Raw genomic sequence first — 17070 nt, forward strand, 5'->3', positions numbered from 1 at the left:
AGCCGTACAATAATCCTCATTTTATCATCCTTATCTCTTATTTATTGTCATGGTTTTTCTCTTCATTTCTCTTTATGCTAATTTCTGGATCCACCATTGAATTCACTATTTCCATTGGGCTGTGTTTAATTTGTCAATTAATTTATTCATCCAGTTTTAAATTAAAAATAGCACTTTTTAATATATGACATCAATTTGTCATTTACTTTACTCATCCAGTTTTACATTTAAAACAGCAGTTTTTAATATATGATATTAATTTGTCATTTAATTTACTCATCCAGTTTTTAAATATATGATATTATTAAGAGTAATGATTATTAAAACAGCAGTTTTTAATATATGATACTAATTTGTTTCTTTTCCTCTGTTAATGGTCACTTTTCAGAGTCCCATGCTTCCTACTCATTATTTTTAGTTCCCCTTTTTTATTTCTTTATATAGTGTCTTTATTTTTATTTTGTAGCTGTAACTGGTATCTTACACTTTAAGATCATGTCTTCAGAGTCCAAATTATTTGTTATTTCTGTCATTCATTGTATGTTAGTAATTTTTTTATTGGTCGATTATTTTTCTGCAGAAACTCTATTTGCCTAGTTTCTTTCAAAAGTCATATCTTAACTTGGATATTTCAAATCCATTTCTGCAAATCTGTAATGGGTTAATTTAATCCCATTTAATCTCATCAGTCCAGCATCAGCTTTGGTGCTTGTGGTTCCCTTTTTCACTGAGTGCTTGAGATTCTAGTACTCTTTTACTTACTGATTATAGTCCCCTATTTTTAGTTGGGTTTGTTTTTTGGTCTTGGGGACTGTGTTAGTTTCCCGTAGCTGTCATCATGAATTACCACAAACTGAACAACTTAACACAGTGGAAATTCAATCTCTCATAGAAGTTCAAAATCATTGTGTCAGCAGGGTTGCAATCTCAGAAGCCTCTCAGACAAAATTCCTTTGTGTCTCTTCTACTTTCTGGTGACTGTCTTCATTTTTTGTGACTGCATCTATCTAGCATTTGCCTCTATCTTCATGTGCCTTTCTCTTCCTCTATGACTTCTCTTCTGTTTCTTCTAATGACACTTATAATTGGATTTAAGGTCCTCCTGGGTAATTCAGAATGATCTCATTGTAAGCCCTAACTTAATTATATCTGCAATGACCCCTTTTCTAAATATGGTCACATACTCAGCTTTTAAGAGTTAGCATGTGGACATATCTTTTCTTTGGGAGGAGGGGGTCACCATTCAGTCCATACAGAGACTTCCCTTGTTTTCTGTGAAATATGTTCTGTCCTAGCTACATCTTGTTTTATGTTTTTAAGATTGCCTTTCCGAGTATATTGTTTATGTAGAGCCCTTTTCCTATATTACTTTTGAGAATATAGGGTTTGGAGTCTCTATAATTTCATGGTTCTGATTCCGATTTTGGATAAGACTATAGATACCGAAGTAGAGAGGAGATATATATGGATGGCTAGATAGAAAAATATAGATGTATTTATATATGGGGCACATCATTCATTCAATAAACATTTACTGTTTATTAAATGCTTACCTCATACAGGCTGTCCAACCAGCTGAGTATGTAATAATGGACATTAAGTCAAAGCTCCTGCATTAGGTGACATTCTGTGCTAGTGAGGTTTAAGTGGTATTATTGTTGTTGTTGTTGTCAGTTAACACTGAGTATTAAGCTCTTCACCAGGCTGCAACCCTCCTGCAATCATGTCAGTTAAGTACTGTTACTACCCAGTCAGTCAATATAGGAAAATATGTCATCATTACTCTTAAACATGATACTGTTCATAATGTAATGTCTTTGTTTTTAACATCTTCAGGCTGATAGCCAAGAGATTTATTGTTTACCACAATTTAATTTTTTTTATTTTTTTTTATTTTGTTAAAGATTTCATTTTTTTATTTGAGAGTGAGCACTCCTGCAAGCAGATAGAGGGGCATCGCCGAGGGAGAGGGACAAAGAGACTCTGCTCTTAGTGCAGACCACCACATGAAGCTAGGTCCCAAGACCCTGAGATCATGACCTGACCTGAAGTCAATAATCAGATGCTTAACCAACTGAGCCGTCCAGGTTGCCCAGATAGCCAAGAGATTTAAATTCTAATCTTCATTCTGCCACAAGCAAACTAGGCATTTTTGATCATATTGTTTAACTTTACGGGGCGTAAGATCTCACTTGTCACAAAGCAGACACTGCAAGGGATAGGGCATTTGAGATTAGGTGAAGTCGCATACCATGTCGATGTGGGGACCATGATTTCTCCTCCACTATCGGGTGTACATGTGTGTTTATGTTTAAACCTGTAACTTATCTGATGTGCCTTCTCAGTTTCTAGGTGCTGAATTTTAAGATTTTTGGATCTGAGGAAAGATTGTCTCAAGCCTCAGGAGAAGCATGTGTCATACAGGTAGACTTCCATTACAATAAGCTTAGTGGGACACAGAGATACCATCAGAGACACCTACTGAAATCTAAAGAGAGCCATTTTCCAATGTACCTTGGGTTTACACCGTTCAGGGAAACAAGACAAAGCAGGGAGTCGAACAGAGAGGAGGCACAGGTACACCAGGGTCAGTCTTACTCTATTCCTCTACAAATCTGAGATTTCCACCCTCACACACTGCAGTTGTCCTGTCAGGTCTGTGACTTCTAGGAATGAAAGCTCCAAATGGTAAAGCCTTTTAATCTAATTAATTTGATTTAATTCAGGTCACTTAACAGTTCCCCATCCTAAACTACTTCATCCCTTAGAATACTGTTTATAAATATGCCACACTGTTATCATCTTGACAGTGCAGTGGTGCAGTGTGACAACTTACCAGAAACTAAAGTACCACCCAGTATTTTACAAGGTAAATGTACTCACTGTACTTGATCCCTTGGCCCCATGAAGCTGTCAAATGCAAACCAAACCTGTGGCTGGAATCATGTGACAGTACCAGGTCATTATTGGGTGTCTTAGTGAGTTTGGGCTACATAACAAATGCCATAGACTGGATGGCTTAAACAACAGACATTTGCATCTCACAGTTCTGGAGTTGGGAAGTCTGAAATCAGGGAGTCAGCATAGTCAGGCTCTAGTAAGTGTCCTCGTCCTGGTTTTTTCACACGGTGGAGAGAGAGAGAAAGAAAGCAAGCATTCCCAAATCTCTTCTTAGAAGGGCACGGATTCCATCATGAAGTTACCATCCTCCTGACCCAAAGACTTGCCCAAAGCCTCATTTCCAAATACTAGGAATTAGGGGATTAGGGATTTAAGTATGAATTCTGGGGGACACAACCATTCAGCCCATCACAGTGATCCTCTGGGTAACCTGAAACTACAGTTAAAATAATTTATTTAAGATTGTCTTTTTTAAAACAATATTTTATTTATTCATTTGAGAGAGAGAGAGACAGAGCACAAGCAGGGGGAGCAGAAGGCAGAAGGAGAGGGAGAAGCAGGCTTCCTGTAGAGCAGGGAGCCTGACATGGGGCTTAATTCCAGGACCTAGAGATCATGACCTGAGCTGAAGGCAGACACTTAACCATCTGAGCCACCCAGGCGCCCCTATTTTAGATTATCTTTTAAATAAATATACAAATTTTCAAAATTATATAGACTACAGGTTGATAACCACTGATAAAAGTGCATGTAAATATAATTCCTACCCTTGGTCAATCAGTATAATTTCAGAAATGAATTGTGTTGTGAAGAATACTCATCATTGCTTTTTTTTTTTTTGGTAGTCATCACTGGGACTTCTCACTGGTGACCATTTGTCTCCTTCTGTCTGGCACATGAAGACTGAACCCCTTGTGTTGGATGAGCCTGTATAATAGATCTGGTGAGTCTCACATCAAACATGATGTTTTATGTGTAGGTCAAAATCCTCCAAAGCTTTCTGTTATTTCTCTATTGGCCTCAGGAGGCTTGCTTTGCATTATTCAGTTATCCAGTGTTGACTGAATACCAGCTCCTCATTCGGTCCTTTAATCAAATTACACACATACACATTCCTTCTAGGACTGTACTAAAATTATGCCATAAAATCTCTACTCTCTTTCCTTAAGGAGTTACAGTTCTAGATATATCAACAAGCATTTAAACGAAGATGATGTTGAATTACAAAGGGTGCATGACAGAGAATAGCATGGCAACCTTGTTTGATAACACTGTTGTGTTATTGAAATTTGCTAAGACAACAGAACTTAAGTATTTTCAAAATTTTAGAAAGGATACGTAGGTGAGGTAATGCATGTGTTAATTCAGGAGTGGGAATTCTTGCACAATGTATATGAAATAATATTGAGACTCTAAATAAATTGCTATTTTATTTGTCAGTTATACCTCAAGAAACCTTAACAGAAACAAAGTCAAGAGTTTACAGGTTTTAATTAGAGGGAAAAATTTTTAGAATAGAACATTTAATGAGCCTATAATGGGGGAAATATAGACATTTCTCTTATAAAACCTAATATAATTTCAAAATGCTGGGTTTTTTGTTATTTATAAAATTTACTTTCTATATGAAAAACATTCTGTGAGTTACAGTCATAGTTTATTACAAATATTAATGTTCATCCTCAATTATTTGTGTTTTATGTTTCCTATCTGACACTGCTTATTTTCTAATTTAAGAGAGTCTATTGTTTTTAACAAAGATACTTGTTTGTACGTAAAGGCAGAATGAAAAAGAAATTTGTCTCTTTAAATTCACCTCTAAAATAAATACTTAGTAGTTGTAATATTAAGGAATTTTCTAAACCTGATTGTTGTGGCTGGGATTTCCAGTACTATGTTAAATGTAAGTGGCAAGAGCGGGTGCCCTTCTCTTGTTCCTGATCTTGAAAAGCTTTCAACTTTTCTCAGTTAAATGTGATGTTAGCTGTGTGTTCCTCTCGTATATGGCCTTTATTATGTCGAAGTACATTCTTCTATACTCAGTTTGTTGAGACTTTTTATCATGAAATCATATTGATTTCTGTCAAATGATTTTTCTGCGTATGTGGAGATAATAATATTATTTTTGACCTTAATTTTTAATGTGATATATCACATTTATCGACTTGCGTATGTTGGACCATCTCTTTGCATCCAGGGATAATGCACACCTGATCCTTGTAAGGTACTGTGAATTTGGTTCTCAAATATTTTGTTAAGGATTTTTGCATCTGTGTTCATTAGAGCTATTGGCCTGTAGTTTTCATTGTGTGTGTACGTGGGTGTTCTCATATAGTTTTGGCATCAGGATAATAATGACCTCATAAAATTAGTTCGGGAATGTTATCTCCTTTCCCACTTTTAGGAAGAGTTTCAGAAGGATTGGTATTGTTTTGTCTTTAATGTTTGGTGGAATTCACCAATGAATCCATCTGTCCCTGAAATTTTCATTGGGAAGGTTTTGATTACAAATCAATCTCCTTAATTATAATTGGCCTGGTGTGTTTGTTCATGGTTCAGTCTTGGTAGGCTGTATGTTTCAAGGAATTTTTTTAAGTTCTTTTTATTTTAATTCCAGTATAATTAACACACAGCATTATATTAATTTCAGGTGTATTAGATAGTTTTTCAGTAATTTTGTACATTACTCAGTGCTCATCATGATAATTGTGCTCTTAATCCCCACCACCTATTTCACCCATTCCTATACCCACCACCCTTCTGGTAACCATCCATTTGTTCTCTACAGCTAAGAGTCTGTTTCTTATTTTGTCTCTCTGTATTTTTTTTCCTTTGCTCATTTGCTTTATTTCTTAAATTCCACATGAGTAAAATCATATGGTATTTCTCTTTTTCTGACGAGCTTATTTCACCGAGCATAATACTGTCTAACCCCATTCATGTTGTTGAAAATGGCAAAATTTCATTTTTTATGGCTGAATAATAGTCCATTGTATATACATAGCACATCTTTTGTATCCAATTCACCTAACAATGCTACCATAATTTGGCTATTGTAAATAATGCTTCCATAAATATAGGGGTGCATATCTCCTTTTAAACTAGTGTTTAATATTCTTTGGGTAAATACCCAGTAGTGGAATTACTGGATGGTAGGGTAGTTCTATTTTTAACTTTTTGATGAACCTCCACACTGTGTTCCATAGTGGCTGCACCAGTCTGCTTTCCCACCGACAGTGCAACAGGTCTCCTTTTTTCTCCACGTCCTTGCCAACACTCTTTGTTTCCTGTGGTTTTCATTTTAGCCATCCTGACAGGTGTGAGGTGATAGCTCCTTGTATTTCTTATTTGTATTTCCTTGATGATGGGTGATGTTGGACATCTCTTCATGTGCCTGTTGGTCATCTATACATCTTCTTTGGAAAGATGTCTGTTCATGTCTTCTGCCCATTTTTAAATTGGATCATTCATTTTTGTTTATTGAGTTTTACACTTCTATATATATATATTTTTTGAATACCTTTTTTGGTATTTTGGGGTATGTCATTTGCAAATATCTTCTGCCATTCTGTTGGTTGTCTTTTAATTTTGTTAGTTGTTTCCTTTACTGTGCAGAAGCTTTTTATTTTGATGTAATCCCAAAACTTTATTTTTGCTTTTTTTCCTCCCTTGCCTCAGGACACATCTAGAAAAATATTGCTACAGTCACTATGAAGGAAATTACTACCCATGTTCTTTCCTAGGAGTCTTTAGGATTTTCTCTTTCAATTATTTTGAGTTATCTAATTTGTCGGCAGATATTATTTCAGGTTATTTTCTTATGATCTTTGGTATTCCTCTGTTATCAGTTACAATATCTCCTCTTTCATTTCTGGTTTTCTTTGAGTCTTCTCTCTTTTTATCTTAGCTTGTCTATCTGAATGTTTCAATTTTATCTTTAAAATCTGGAGAATATTCAAAGGTGCTAAAGAATATGTATTCTGCTACCTTTGGATAGAATGTTCTATTTAGGACTTTTGGGTCCATTTGGTCTAAAGTACAATTCAATTCTAGTGTTTTCTTTATGATGTTTTGTCTAGATGATCTACCCATTTTTGAAATTGACGTATTGAAGTCCCCTAGTAATATTGTATTGTTGTCCACTTTCCCCTTCAGATCTTTTAATATTTGCTTTGTCTACTTAGGTGCTCTGATGTCAGGTGTATAAATATTTACAAATGTTACATCCTCTTGTTGAATTGGCTACTTTATCATCATATATGACCCTCTTTGTCTCCTATTACAGTTTTTGACTGGGGTGTTAGGTATGCAGTCCAACCCCTTGTTTCATGGGGAGAAGCTGGGAGTCAGAATTACCCCCTAATTTTATGGTGCTATGCTAGACGTGAAGTTTATGGTAACACTGTGTCTTACTTAGCCTTTCCTGCCTGCTCTTATGCGTATGTATACATACACATAAGAGTATGTATACATACACATGTATGTATATATATGTCTGTATGTATATGTGTACATATGTGTAGGAGTCACTCAGCTAGTTTCTAAGTTTCTCATAAAATAAACTAGTGAATTGCTTTGTGTGTAGCTATATGTACCAGAGTATAATGTAATTTATCTTTCAATCTGTTTTTAGGTATAATTTTTGGGAATTTCAAAGAAAATAGTACACAAAATAAGAATAACTTCCAAGAAGATTTTGCTCTGATTTTGAAAATTAACATATTGGTCATTCTTGACATCTTGCCATTAGCAATGGCATGGATGGGGTATGATGCTAAGTGAAATAAGTTAGTCAGAGAAAGACAAATACCATATGATTTCACTATATGTGGAACTTAAGAAACAAAATAAATGAGCAAGGGGGAAAAAGACATAAACCAAGAAACAGACTCTTATCTTTAGAGAACAAAGTGGTGGTGACCAGAGGGGGAGTGGGGGATGGGTTAAATAGGTGATGGCAATTAAGCGGTGCACTTGTGATGAGCTCCAGTTCAATTAAAATAAAAACTAAAATATGTATACACACACACACACACACACACACACACACACACTGATATATATAACAACATCCTTTCTCATAGTACATTATAAAGTATTTTATACAGTGGTGCTTTCTCTGTGCATAAATTTCAAAAGATAAATATTAACTAAAAAGGGTGCAATGCATCTACCCTAGTTTTAGGAGGCAGTCTAAACAGTGGTCACCTGAATGACAACAGAGCCGTTTGTTAATAGAGTTCCTTCAATTTTGGATGGATGAAAAAAAATTTTTTTTGGATGATTGAAACTGAAACCATATATATATATATATCCATATATATATATATATGTATATATATATACACACACACACACACACACACAGAGACCATGTGATTATGTACTTAACTCTCTATATTTAGACATTGCCAGAAGAATGTCAGACATTCCAAGTCCCCCAAACACTGGGAACCAAATAATGGGTCATTTATATATTGTTCTTTACACAGTTTTTAAGGACAGTTGTTATGTAAGGCATTTTAAATTTACTTTGTCCGTTCTTCATTGCAAAACAAACCAGTCGTTGTCTTTACTTATTACTTTATCATCTAAATTTAGATTTGTTAAAGTAAAATGTTGATGTTTGAACCTTGTGCACAATTTTTTGAAACTTTTATAGAAGAGAGAATTTTAACCAAAGGAATTAGGAAGATAATATCTAAAAGGCTCTTTATAACCAGCTTCTCTCTCCTGGCAACACCTTGGGCTGGCAGGGTTGAATGAAACCAGACTTCCTTGTTTGTTGATAGAAAAGGTCCCAGGCTCTCAGGCTGACTCCTAATGCATGCGTAGTTGGGCTTTGCCAGTTACTCAGAGAAACCAAAATGTACCCCACTTGATAAAGTGGAGTCAGCAAGCTGAGCTGCTGGTTGACAGGGAGGGAGGTCAGACAGGACGGCACTAGCTATGACTTCTTTCTCTTCACCCCTAGTAACTACTAAAGCTTGTTGTTGGGTAAAATCAGTGGTTTCCTGGAGTTATGGAATATCCCAGGACATTAAGAATAAGGGGATAGGAACATCAGGATGAGCTAACTTCCATTATAAACAATCTCCAAATTTTAATACAGTATATTTTGGACAGGTACTGAAGGCATTAGGAGCCAGGGCTATAAGGTATTTATGCAAAATCTGTCCACATTCCACATGTAAAACCTGTGGGTATAACTTATTAACGTGACCTCACTGATGTTCGATAGAGGCTGACTTTATGCTGAGGAGAGAGAGAATGAAACATGATAGCAGCATTTTCCATATTACAATTAGTAAAAGGAATTAACTAATAAATACATTTTACATGATATTTTCCTTAATTCCTAAAAAGAGTTCTGCATAGTACGACACAGCAAAACTGAGAACTTGGAAATAGACATGAATAGCTATGCCTCGCTGATTGTTGACCAAGATGTAGAAAGAATTCAGTGCAAGGAGAGCCTTTTCCAAATACGATACTAGAGCGATTGCACATTAATAGGCAAGATGTAAACCTCACCTTAAACCCTACACTTTATGAAAAGATTAATTCAAAATGAATCACAGGGGGCGCCTGGGTGGCTCAGTGGGTTAAGCTTCTGCCTTCAGCTTGGGTCATGATCTCAGGGTCCTGGGATCGAGCCCCGCATTGGGCTCTCTGCTCAGCAGGGAGCTTGCTTCTCTGCTTGCCTGTCTACTTGTGATCTGTCTGTCATAAATAAAACCTTTAAAAAAATTCAAATAAAGAAAATTCCTTTTCAAATCATAATATTTTTTCAAATCATAAAATTTTGCATTTCTGAGCATATTTAGCAGCTCTTTCTCTGAATAAAGTGCTTATGAACTTTATGATTGAACTGGATCAATATTATTATTTCTTCCAGAAATTAATTGGCCTGCATTTACTTTCTTCTTGTCCTTTGAATGAAACTGCTTCTGGTTTATCCCTTTTACTTAAATTTTTTACTTACATGTTTACTTATATTTCTCTCTGAAATAAGGGCAGGGAAATGAATTTTCCCAATATTAGAGAAAGGACACATTTACAATGTTATTTACATTTTGAGGGATAGCCATAAATGGAAGAAAATAAAAGAGTGCTGAGTCCTCGGATTGAAAAAAAAAAAATTGTAATAAAATTTGACTGTAACCAAATAAGATCACTTTTAAGAGAATCATATTGCTCAAGAGACCCACATCCAAGTCTCAAAAAAATGACTCTTCAGTGTGGCCAATAGAGTCTCAAACAATGACTCTCCAGTGTTCATGGGCAGTGAGCCTGCGGGGTCTGCGCAGACCCTTGTCCTCTGACGGTGAGAATCAGCCATAAGCAGACATCTTCCTTCTGATGCTGTACAAGTTCATTGGACCAGAGATAGCTGTGTGCCCCCCATCTTTCTCCTTCCCAAGGGGCTGTGTTTATCATGGTGACGTTCTTCTGTCCTATCACTGTGGATTGTGTGAGTGCAAGGGAGATTCCTTTTTCGTTAAGTTTTCTCTCCGACAAGAGCAATAGCAGGGGAATTTCATATGAGTAAAATGGTGTCATTCAGGGATCCTAGACTTTGACCTTGACGCTGTGACGTGGTGGGATTTAGATTCTCTCCCTGGGGAACAGGGTGAGTGCAGCTTATGTGAAGAGAGTGTACTGAGTCAGAGGTCGTGTTTAGAAGGACACAGACGGTTTTTGTTACTTTTTCCCATGAAAAAAATCAATTTCTCTTTCTTCTGGGTGTTTGATAGAATTGCATTCCTCAGCCTTCTTTGAAGTTAACGGAGGTAATGTCACATGTCAGCCAAAGAAATGGGAACAAAGGGGACTGAATCTTTCCTGGGCAGAAACTGTAAAGGCCGTGCACAGTTCACGCTCATACGTGCGTGTGTTCCCGGAGACGGACCCCGGCAGCTGAGCGGTGCCGACAGGTATCTCCCCCGGCCTGCATCAGCTGCGAACGGTGGAGGTCAGCAAGACCTCGCCTGTCCTGGTGAATTAACTCTAGGTACATGCAGATTGCACTCAAAGGAGACATAATGCAGTCCTTATTAACATAGATGGAAATATAGTTACATCAAACGCTAGGGAGCCCGAGAGACTGTTTTACATCAGGGAGCTGGCCCATGTGATTGTGGGGCCCTCAAGTCCACGTTCCGCAAGGCAGGCGGGCAGGCTGGAGACGCAGGGTAGAGCTGACGCTATAGTTCAGGTCTGCAAGCGGTCTGCAGGCAGAATCTCTTCCTTGGTGAGCCTCACTCTTTCCTCTGAAGACCTTCCCCTTACTGACTGAAGCCCACCCACAGTCAGGCAGATAGCCTGTACTTTCAAAGTCTACTGATTTTAATGTGAAGCACTTGTAACCAAATACCTCCACTGTAGGGCGCCTGGGTGGCTCTCTAGGTTAATCGTCACACTCTTTTTTTTTTTTTTTTTTTTTTAAATCATCAGACTCTTGATTTAGACTCAGGTCATATCTCAGGGTGGTGAGATTGAGCCCGACCTTGAGCTCTGTGCTAGGCATGGAGCCTGCTTAGGATTGTCTCTCTTTCTCTCCCTATCCCCCATGCCCTCACTCCCACTCACTCTCTCTCTTAAAAAAACTAACAAACAAAAAACAATACAAAGCAAAAAAGCTTCATAGCAATATCTTGACTGGTGTTTGACCAAATATCTGGGAATTAAAAGCTAGCCATGTTGGCACACACATTAATCATCAGAGGAGCACAGTGGGATGTATCTGGGAACGATTCAGTATTTCCTTCGCCTTCTTGCATTTTAATAAATATGTGAGGTACAGAGGTGTTCTCTCTGGGAGGTAAAATGCGTCTGTGTAGAAGGAACAAATTTTTGCAGATATGCTTCCTATCAGCTTCAGTGTGGGGGAGAGCATGAGAGAGAAGCTTAAGAAGATCCCTTCTCTGTCTCCTGAGGTAAGCGGCCCGTCCCATCAGACTAACCATGAGGAAGCATCTAGTGTCAGAATGCAGTCTCACGTTCTTCCTGTGTTAAGGCTGAATCCCTAGAGCGGACTACCTACCCAAACTGCAGTCTCGTCATCGGTGTGTGTCTGTGAGAAGACAGCTTGGTCTCTGGACTCCCAGTAGGTACGGACCTTCATAAGCACCTCTTCCTGAAGCCAAAGCCATACTCCTGAAGGAGGAAAAAACCAAAAACAAGTAAACTGAAATATGTTGTTTGTAAGTGGCTCTTCTTTTCTCATCTAAAAAGTCACAGAAGCCATGATCTTTTTTCTCTCTGCCCTTTTTGTTTAAGGCAGGGTCATCTTCACTGGAATCTACTGTAGATTTGAGATTCACTCCCTCTACCATTATTATGGGAAATATTGATAAACCCTCAGAAAAGTTAACCAGTTGGGCTTTTTGGCTGGAATTTTTTTAGTTTGAAATCCTGGTTATTTTATTCCTGTGTTTTTTATTTTGAAGATAATTCCCAGAAAAACTGATCCCGCTGAAGAAATATAAGTGAAAATTAGAACTATAATTCATTTAATCATCAATAAATGCATATAACCTTTTAAATCCAAATGATAGATGCATGTAATAAAAATATAATATAGTATTCTATTCTAGGTTATTCCTTAACCTAGAGGTGTTGATTTTGTGATAATAGCTCAAGTTACTTACTTCTGTACTGAAAAATCTAATGTTACAGAACTATTCATCCGGAAAATGACAGCCTCTCACCGTACCTCTCGTCATCCTGTTCAACTTTCTTTCTTCATTGTATCATTTCCTTGTTTTACGTGAACAATATCATCTTGATTATTTGTGAGGATGCTTACTAGAGTTCTTTTCTTTTCTTTCACTAGCTACCTCCGTTTGCTAAGTGTTGAGTTGTTCTGCTCACCTTGTCCTCTTCTGCTTTTGCTCTTTGCAGCACTGGGTTTTCTCCTGTGACTGCACATCTTGACTGTACCACTGGTTGGTTTCTCTAACCACAGCGGAGGTTCCCATATCACCAAGGCTGTGAAGTCACTGGCATACCTTAGATATTCACATTAGGATGTCTGCTGCAAGAATACAGTCACAAGTGCAAGGATTTGACCAAACTTGAGACAGAGTAATTCAGTAGGAGAGTAAGTGGACCGTGTAAGAGCACTAGTCAGGGAGCCTGGCTTGAGCCCTGGAGCCGCCATGTACGTGGGGGGTGAGGGTTGGGGGACAGGCGGCCTTCTTAACTTCTCCATGCGTCTGTTTCTGAACAAGGATAATACCTGCTAGAGGCTTTAGTCCATTTGGGCTGCTGTAACTGAACACCAAAGGCTGTTGGCTTATAAACAACACAGACTTACTTTCCACAGTCCTAGAGGCTGAAAGGTCTGCATCCAGACCCCAGCACGTGTGGTGTGTGGAGCGAGCACACTGCCTGGTTCATAGACACCTGTATTCTCTCTGTGACAGAATGGACGTGGGTGTTCTCTTATGTCCTGTTTATAAGGGGATGAATCCCCTTCATGGGGGCTCCCCTTTCAGGTGACCTATCACCGCCCAGAGACCCCCACCTCCTAACACCATCACTTTGGGGGTTGGGTTTCAACATAGTGGATTTTAGGGGGACACCCACACTCAGCCTGTGGCACAGATGTTTATTTCTTTCATTTTGCCAGGTTTGGCACTGAGTCTTTTCATTAGTCTTTGTGTAGTTTTTATTGTAATGGTGTTAAGTAAGAACTGTTAAAGATGGAGGAACTTGCAGTTAGATTCTAAAAAATTCTCCCAGGGATGTGAAGAAGAGGAGTCAGAATTTTGTGTGGCACAGAAGTTTGTCATTAACCACTAAGCTATACTGACTCTGTCCATGAGACTCCATTATGACGGCAGCAGTCCCCATGTTCCCAGCACCCAAGAATTCAGTTCTGGGTTGTTGTTGTTGTTGTTTTAATTTAATTTGATTTTTTTCATTGTTCCAAGATTCTTTGTTTATGCACCACACCCAGTGCTCCATGCAATATGTGCCTTTCTGAATACCCACCACCAGGCTCACCAACCCCCCTGCCCCTCCCCTCTGAAACCCTCAGAGTCCACAGTCTCTCATGGTTCATCTCCCCCTCTGATTTCCCGCAATTCACTTATCCTTTCTTTCTCCTAATGTCCTCCGTGTTATTCCTTATGCTTCACAAATAAGTGAAACCATGTGATAATTGACTTTCTCTGCTTGACTTATTTCACTCAGCATAATCTCCTCCAGTCCCATCCATGTTGATACAAAAGTTGGAGGCATAATACTGATGGAGGCATAATACTCCATAGTGTTTATGGACCACATCTTCCTTATCCATTTGTCTGTTGAAGGGCATCTTGGTTCTTCCACAATTTGGCGACTGTGGCCATTGCTCTTATGAACATTGGGGTACAGATGGCTGTTCTTTTCACTACATCTGTATCTTTGGGGGTAAATACCCAGTAGTGCAATGGCAGTGCCATAGGGAAGCTCTATTTTTAATTTTTTGAGGAATCTCCACACTGTTTTCCAAAGTGGCTGTACCAACTTGCATTCCCACCAACAGTGTAGGAGGGTTCCCCTTTCTCCACATCCTCTCCAACACATGTTGATTACTGTTTAGTTGATGTTGGCCATTCTAATTGGTGTGAGGTGGTATCAGTTCTGCTGAGGAGGTAAAACTTGCCCTCACCTCAGTCTTTGTGCATTTGTCCTTTATGTCTTAGCTTTCTTCCTGGCTATGCTGTCATTCATTTTCTTCGGTATGTGAACACATGGATATATCCCAGGGGAATGCTACTTGGGAGATGGACCAGTCCTCAAAATCCTGGCTCTTAAGTCCAAGAAAATCCTTCATCTGGGCTGTAAGGAGGATTCCTGATGTGATTCGGATGTTAGGAGTTTTGTAGGACAGTGAAACTGGTATGAAATATTGAATCCTACGCTTTTCAAAATCATCAGTTACTCGACAAGTAGAGTAAAACTTGATAAATATGAAAATGGATAATAAATTTTATTAACATCTCTAAAAATTTTGCAGTGGAAGAATCCTGGAAGACCATTACATAAACATTTCTATAGGTAGAATAACTTTTGAATATGGAGTAATATAAATGGTAATGCACAAAGTTAGCAAGTATGACATGATGGTTAAGTATACAATTGGGTAAAAATTTACCCCAAAATTTACCAAAAATTGTGGGTAAATTGGGGTTGTGTTAAGTGGTTATGGACAAAATTGGATGATCTGTCCCTGAGGATCAGTGGTGAAAGCAATCCCTTATGTTGTTTGCAAGGAAGTGGGTAGAGAAAATGTTCAAAGAACATAATATAGACAGATAATTCATGAAGTTAAAAAAAAGCATTAAAGTTCCTTTTTAATAATGTAAACAATCTTCAATAATATACCTTGAAGTAAATAGAAGGGAATCAGAGGCTCAGGTATTAGCATGGCAGAAAATCATAGCAAGAGACCTGCATTAGTCACTTATTTTCATGAGATTTTCTTTTATTTATTAATTTATTTTTATTTTTTTATAAACATATAATGTATTTTTATTCCCAGGGGTACAGGTTTGTGAATTGCCAGGTTTACACACTTCACAGCACTCACCATAGCACATACCCTCCCCAATGTTCATAACCCACAACCTTCAGTTTGTTTTGTGATATTAAGAGTCACTTATGGTTTGTCTCCCTCCCAATCCCATCTTACTTCATTTATTCTTTTCCTACCCCCAAACCCCCCATGTTGCATCTCCACTTCCTCATATCAGTGAGATCACATGATAATTGTCTTTCTCCGATTGATTTACTTCGCTCAGCATAATACCCTCTAGTTCCATGCACATTGTCGCAAATGGCAAGATTTCATTTCTTTTGATGGCTGCATAGTATTCCATTGTATGAATATATATATACCACATCTTCTTTATCCATTCATCTGTTGATGGACATCTAGGTTCTTTCCACAGGTTGGCTATTGTGGACATTGCTGCTATAAACATTCGGGTGCACGTGCCCCTTCAGATCACTACGTTTGTATCTTTAGGGTAAATACCCTGTAGTGCAATTGCTGGGTCATAGGGTAGCTCTATTTTTAACTTTTTGAGGAAAATCCATGCTGTTTTCCAGAGTGGTTGCACCAAGTGGCATTCCCACCAACAGTGTAGGAGGGTTCCCCTTTCTCCGCATCCTCGCCAGCGTCTGTCATTTTCTGACTTGTTAATTATAGCCATTCTGACTGGTGTGAGGTTGGATCTCATTGTGGTTTTGATTTGTATTTCCCTGATGCTGAGTGATGAGGAGCATTTTTTCATGTGTCTGTTTTCTGTTCATGTCCTTTGCCCATTTTCATGAGATTTTTTTTTTTAAAGATTTTATTTATTTATTTGACAGACAGAGATCACAAGTAGGCAGAGAGGCAGGCAGAGAGAGAGAGGAGGAAGCAGGCTCCCCGCTGAGCAGAGAGCCCGATGCGGGGCTCGATTCCAGGACCCTGAGATCATGACCTGAGCCAAAGGCAGCAGCTTAACCCACTGAGCCACCCAGGCGCCCCTTCATGAGATTTTCTTAATTCTACTTCACTGTTGCTGTAAAAGATGCCAGAACATGTATACATTACATTAGCTAATCATGGCAGGCATATGCCTGATCCTCTCTTCCTCTTTTTTTACACCTTGTTAATGAAGGTACTTGCTAGTTCACATGATTAATGGAATCTAAATCATTCTGGTGTTTTGATGGAAGGAATTCTGGGTCAAGATTAGTTTTAACATTTCAGAGTTGACTGTGAAAATGAAAGGATTTGTACTCAGAGAACTTACAGGAACTACCTATCCTCCAAAACTATCTACTGGCCACGTCTTCATGACCAGTGAACTTAAAGTGGGAGGAGGCTTGTTGCTAGGCCAGTTAAGTAAGGATGGTCTTGCAAGTGTTTTTGAATTAACCAGGTGTCTTTGCGAAGGGTATCCACAGCCAGGGTGGCACACGGGAGTAACAGGAGTCATTCCTGAAGATTTCCAGGAGATTAAATGTTTTGAAGACCGCTTTTTTTGACCCCCAAAATACCAAGGGATTAACAAAAAGTGAACGTTTATTTATAATAAAACATATTAAAATGATAGTAAGGTATCAAGAGAATCAAGATGATGAATCAAACAACGTACATGAAGCAGAAGTTGCCATACGGACACC

The 17070-nt window shown here is 38.3% G+C and overlaps 1 long non-coding RNA gene across 1 annotated transcript in view; it reads left to right on the forward strand.

Moving 5' to 3' along the window:
- The first annotated feature begins 2345 nt into the window (after positions 1 to 2345).
- LOC131820593 (uncharacterized) overlaps positions 2346 to 17070 on the forward strand; it is a 91074-nt gene continuing 76349 nt past the window's right edge. The window contains exons 1-2 of the long non-coding RNA XR_009349708.1: positions 2346 to 2424; positions 3747 to 3844. This is a non-coding gene — a long non-coding RNA (uncharacterized LOC131820593). The remainder of the gene's footprint in view (positions 2425 to 3746; positions 3845 to 17070) is intronic.

Source organism: Mustela lutreola, chromosome 18 (assembly GCF_030435805.1).
Source record: "Mustela lutreola isolate mMusLut2 chromosome 18, mMusLut2.pri, whole genome shotgun sequence".
In the NCBI taxonomy this organism is placed as follows: domain Eukaryota; kingdom Metazoa; phylum Chordata; class Mammalia; order Carnivora; family Mustelidae; genus Mustela; species Mustela lutreola.